General features: G+C 32.5%; 1 protein-coding gene across 1 annotated transcript in view; it reads right to left on the reverse strand.

Moving 5' to 3' along the window:
• The window catches only part of LOC106471697 (kinesin-like protein KIF23), a 58,239-nt gene extending 55,322 nt beyond the window's left edge, over positions 1-2,917 (reverse strand). The window contains exon 1 of the mRNA XM_013932315.2: positions 2,675-2,917. The gene's annotated coding sequence lies outside the window, so the exon portion shown is untranslated. The remainder of the gene's footprint in view (positions 1-2,674) is intronic.
• Positions 2,918-5,816: the final 2,899 nt, after the last annotated feature.

The following is a 5,816-nucleotide window of genomic DNA, read 5'->3' on the forward strand; positions in this document are numbered from 1 at the left end:
TCTTCGGAAAGAATTTTTACAAAAATTAACAAACGAACACAGAGGCGTAACAATATTACCCTTCAACTGTTAGGGTAAAATATTTGTATCATAAGTTGTATGGTGGGTCAAAATGACTGATATGTAATAAACTTCAAAAATATTATCGTTATAATATGGTGGGGTCATAGTGACTCACAAATAACAAACAAATTATTACAGTAGTACAAAATAGAAGTGCAACAGCACATCTGCTTTGTTCAACACTCAAGAAATGATGGAGGATAGAATACAGAATATATCATGTAGAGAGCATTACTAACTGAGTCGAAATATCAATCTTAAAAATTGATGTGGGTCATTCTGACCTCACCCTACCAGTTGAGGGTTAACTGATTACATTCACCACATTGATTATTCTAACATGAGACTTGGATAGTCGGAATAATCAAAAACAGCAATAATCAGAAACACTAATTTTCATTAGTTGATTATTTTCATGACATTAATCAATTTAATCATAACTTCAATTAATCAAATACATTAATCGAGTTCATCAACTAGGCCTAATCACAGATATAGTTAAGTGCATTTATTTTCAATAACAAAAATTGCAATTTTAATTAAATTATAGATAAAGTAACATAATAAAGTTAAAAAATAGTGATGATTTAAAAAGTTAAAAAAAGATTTAACTGAAAATAAACTGTCATTCAATGAAATACCATAGGCCCTAAAATATAAAGTTTTTAATAAAGATATTATTAAAAGAATTATAAGGTGCAGCACAGTTAATTTAAAACAAAAAAAAAACAGCTTATTTGAATAATTCATATGCAGGAAACTAGAAAACAGAATACCACTGTATAGATGTCAGGTTTTATAGGGCCGGATTCTTTACAGTAGGTGTCTGTGACCCGTTGGCAATAAATTTCAACAATAAACAAACAGCACACAATCCACTTGTTTTAAATTAATATATTCAAAACAAGTCGAAGGTATGTACAATAATCCGTTACACTATTGATTATGACAGTTGTATCCAGAGCTTTAAGTAATTGTCTCTTTTCATCGCAGTTCACACAACTGGGTTCAACCACTTTAGAACACCCTTTGACAGAACAAATTATTCTCCTCTAGCTCTTTTATTAGAATACAAGCTGTGAAACTCATTTTAGAAATCACCTATCATGACTAAACTAAAAATCATGTAGTCTAACTTCACTTAAACTTTCAATAGCTTAACTGTACCTGCACACATTTATATCATACGACAGAAATATGTAGCCCTCTAGTTACAACATTACACACATAATAAGAAAAACTTCGACGAAGATGATGTCAACAATATTAGAAAACTCTAGTAAAAGAATTAAACTACATATACAATGTAAGATTCTTACAGTTATGTAACAAAACTTGTGTAACTCTGTATGAATCATAACTATTGCTTTAAAATAATTAACTTTTAACAGTCTTGTTACGAAAACTAAATATTCATTAAATATTAAATCACTAAATAAACTGATTAATAACTCATACACTAAACAATCTTGTATATCCAACAATAGAAAAGCATTGGCTGCATACAACATGACCAAAATACAGGACAAACTATTATACAAATACTGTGTGTGTAACTCCTTTTCCACTCATACATTCATGCTTAGATACATTCAGTGATGTTGCACACCCCATAATATTAACAATTTTACTAATCCTTCGTGAACTTGCAAAGCAGCTGCAAAACAGTACATTATAAAAATTCATCAACCTCAAGATTAAAATTAAACATATTTGTTGTTTTAAGAGACTGACTAAACCAAGAAGTGAAAAAGCAGTACAATAATGTAATTCACAAATTAATAGAACAAACTTCAGCTTTATGTTTAAGATATGTGCAAGTTGTAAAAGGATTTTGAATGTAACCTTTAACTGTATGGTCAGGTGCTTCACTGGAATAATTGCTACAAAAGCTTTAAATTTGTTTTAAATCATATGAGGATATCTAATGTGGGAAAACCAGGACTGCAGAAAAAAAAAACTGCCTGGGTGCAGCATTTGGTTGAATTGTACAGACTTTTAATATTTAATATTCAGATGAAAATTCAGAACAATTTTTGGCTTTGTGGCTGACATCTGAGTAGCCTTTGGTGCTGGCAAAAATTTCAAGTACTAATACATTATTACTCTCTACACCAACTCAGGAAAGACAAAGCTAATTCTCTTTTTGCATTCCCTGCCTTTATTGAGTGTGACACAACAATCTTTGACAAAGCCAAGAACTCAGCATAAGCAGCCTGAAACTCCCACCCCAAGGCCACCAAAGGTTTTCTCTTTCTGGCTAAAATTACTGTATGAGCCAGCGAGTCTCACATCTCCTCACTTCATTATCTTAGAGCAGTTCACAGTGATACCCTATGACAAGATAAGCATCCTTGTGTCAGTTAATGAGGCATGCAGATAGTTGTTCAGCAAGAAGAGAAAAAAAAAAACAAACAAAAAAACAGAAAGATCTACCTCCAACTCAGATACACTGGTATACATATCTACAGATGTGTGAAACACATAGCACAAATGGAAGTAAACATTCTAAATATATTCAAAATTTTATTTGACTGCTACCTATAATTCAATTGTAAATAAACCCTGTTTATGGTGATGAACATCAAAATGTTTTCAGTGACATTTGTACCTGTTATTTCGGTCTTTGATGACCTGCTAAAACCTGTAAAGTGAATTGTATATCACAGCAGCATCTGAACTACAAGCCAACAAGCCATCCAAATGCTATCCACATCAGAAGACTGGGGCTAGATCAAGGAAAACTCTACCAGAAAACCTGTCTGGGAGACTCTTCTTGAAACTGTAAGGGCCTGCAGTGAGCTTATCAAGTGTGAATGCAAGTCTGAGAGAGGTTGTACTAACTGCGGGGCTGATCTCTCCTGCATAGACCTTTGTAGTTGCATATGCAAGATCTAGATATGTGAGGTAGACATACAGTATTTATAAGCTGTGATATTACAAAGTTACCTGACAAATAAATAAGCTGTTTATTAAAAACACTAGTCATTTTTCTGTTATGATTACAAAGCTGAAACATAATTTTGGACAATCTATAGCCTTTTCATATCTTTCTAGTCAATGCCAAATAACATAGTTAGAGTATTTTACACCTATGGTTCCCAACTGAGAAATTTTCAGCCACTCTGCAAGATAGCTGAAAAAAAAGTGTTTTAAAATATAGCTACTAAAGTATACTATTTTAAAATGTAACTTAAAAGTACTTAAAAAAGTTGGTATTGTAATAATCAGTTCATAACATTTTGGGATTGGATATAGTTAGACCCTAGTTGGATACAGATTGGAAACCACTGGTTTGAACTACTACTAACAATAGCTACTGCAATAGATATAGCAGTGTTCAAAGTGAGCTGTTCCTGATTCTCCTCAGGTCTTTTAAATGATAGAAGCTAGTCTGATAAGCCTTCTTGATGCAGTCAGAAAACTGGAGAAACAAATCAAAAATGATAAAGATTTTTATTACTCCTGTTAGTAATTCTGCATGAAGCAAATGGATTTGCTGACTCTTTATACCCTAGTGGAAATCCACTACTATATCATAATCCTTTAATTTTCTTTATCTTTTTTTTGCAAAATCACTTGATTAGTAAAACTCAGCTAAAGTTGATTCTTAAAACTATATACAATGAAAGCTCTTGGTAATGATTAAATCTCTCTACCACACAACTTATAAATATGTCTGTGCAAACTACAAAAATCAAGATTATCAGACTATCACACATAACTCTTTCTCTCTTTAACATAATGTTTTGGGATAACATAGGACCTATTAGTCTATCTCGGCTGTTCCACACTCTTAAACTATATTAACTTTAGAAAAAAAACTTAAAGCCAGCCCTTATCATTCATATACTTATCAAGCTTTTTCTTATGATCATTTAAATTTACTGCCTCTACAACATCTGAAGGCAACCTATTCCAGAGTCCAACCACTCTGTTAGAAAAATAATACTGTTTCACCTGAAGACGACTCCTACCCTGCCAAGATTTATACTTGTGACCCCTAGTCCTACTATTCTCACTACTAAATATGAAAAATGATGATGCATCAACACCATCAATTCCCTTTACAATCTTAAACACCTCAATCAGATCCCCCCTCCCAGCTCTTCTTTATTCAAGAGAAAATAATTTGAGAGATTTGAGCCTCTCTTCATATGACAACCCCTCCATCCCAGGCACCATTCTTGTAACCCTTCTCTGAACCCTTTCCAACAATTTGATTTCTTTCCTAAGGTAAGGAGCCCAAGACTGAACACAATATTCCAAATGTGGCCAAACCAGTGACCTGTACAATGAAATTATAACCTCTTTAGAATTGTATTCAATATTTTTGTAGATACAGCCTAAAATCCTATTTGTGTTACCACTAGCAACAGCATACTGCTTGGATGGCTTTAGAGACTGATCAACTATTACACCAAGATCCCTTTCCTTCATAATACTATTAAGGTTATTCCAATCCAAATTATACTTATTATTCAAATAATGGTAACCCACATGCATTATCTTGCATTTATTATAATTAAAACCCCTCTGCCATATATTTGCTCAATTCACTAAATGATCTAAATCTTTTTCTAAAATAGCAGCATCCTCTTCACAGCTAGAAACACCCAAGACCTTAATATCCTCAGCAAATTTTATTGACTACTCCTTCATCTATATTATTGATGTAAATTAAAAAGAGCAAAGGTCCTAAGACTGAGCCCCGAGGTACCCCACTTGTGACATTAATCCAGTCTGACTGAACTCCATTTGTAACAACACTCTGCTTTCTTCAATCCAGCCACTCTTCTATCCAATTTGCTAACTTATCCCCACACCTATAGAGACAATTTATTTTACAAGCCTTTTATGTGGCACCTTGTCAAATGCTTTCTGAAAATACAGATACACCAAATCTACACCCTTACCCTCATCTACATAAGCAGTAATCTTTTCAAAGAAACCTGCATCGGGCACTGTAATCCAGCTTTTTGATTCATCACACAGCACCAGTAAATTTGCACATCAGAATTGCTGCAGATCTACACCAGTTTCCTCTGGCTTCATCCTGCTCAGGCATAGTTCACCATCTTTCAGGTCCCAACGTGTAATTAATTAATAACAGCAAACAGCAATGCATGATACACAAAATAAATATAAGTTCTATATATTATCAGAAATTTTAAAAAACTGTCAGAGCATGTAATTCTATTCCTCGTAAAACAGGCATTAGCCAAACAACTCAAGCAACCTATAATAAATGTAAAGTTTTACCAGACAACCAAACAGATCAATTACAAAATACATTTAAACACATAGGTTACAGACAAATAAAAGAACTGGTTACAAATGCCAATATGATATCTTCATTTATTTCTTATTAGACCAAGCCCAAGGACAATTTTCTTAAAAACATTTTTACATTTATCAATTGTATGCTACGGAAAATTGAAGATGTTGGAAAGTTCAGCTGTTAATAGATTTTGGACTATTGTTTAATATTAATATTGTCATTTATAGCAATTTTTATTGAATAACAAAAGATTAACTACATTTGGTAAGATTGGTAAAGAAAAATAGTAAGGTTAGTTTTAAATAAGAGCTTAGTAGTATAATCTGTACTACAATGTTACATTAAGCTTAAGCCATGCAATTGTACTTTTAGGCTTAGCTGTAATTCTTCTTACTGGTAAATCATAAACTAGTCAAATGCATTGTTTTATTAAACAAATACTAATTAATTGTCTTTTCATGTTTTAGGGATT

Source organism: Limulus polyphemus, unplaced genomic scaffold (genome assembly GCF_000517525.1).
Source record: "Limulus polyphemus unplaced genomic scaffold, Limulus_polyphemus-2.1.2 Scaffold4798, whole genome shotgun sequence".
Taxonomy (NCBI): domain Eukaryota; kingdom Metazoa; phylum Arthropoda; class Merostomata; order Xiphosura; family Limulidae; genus Limulus; species Limulus polyphemus.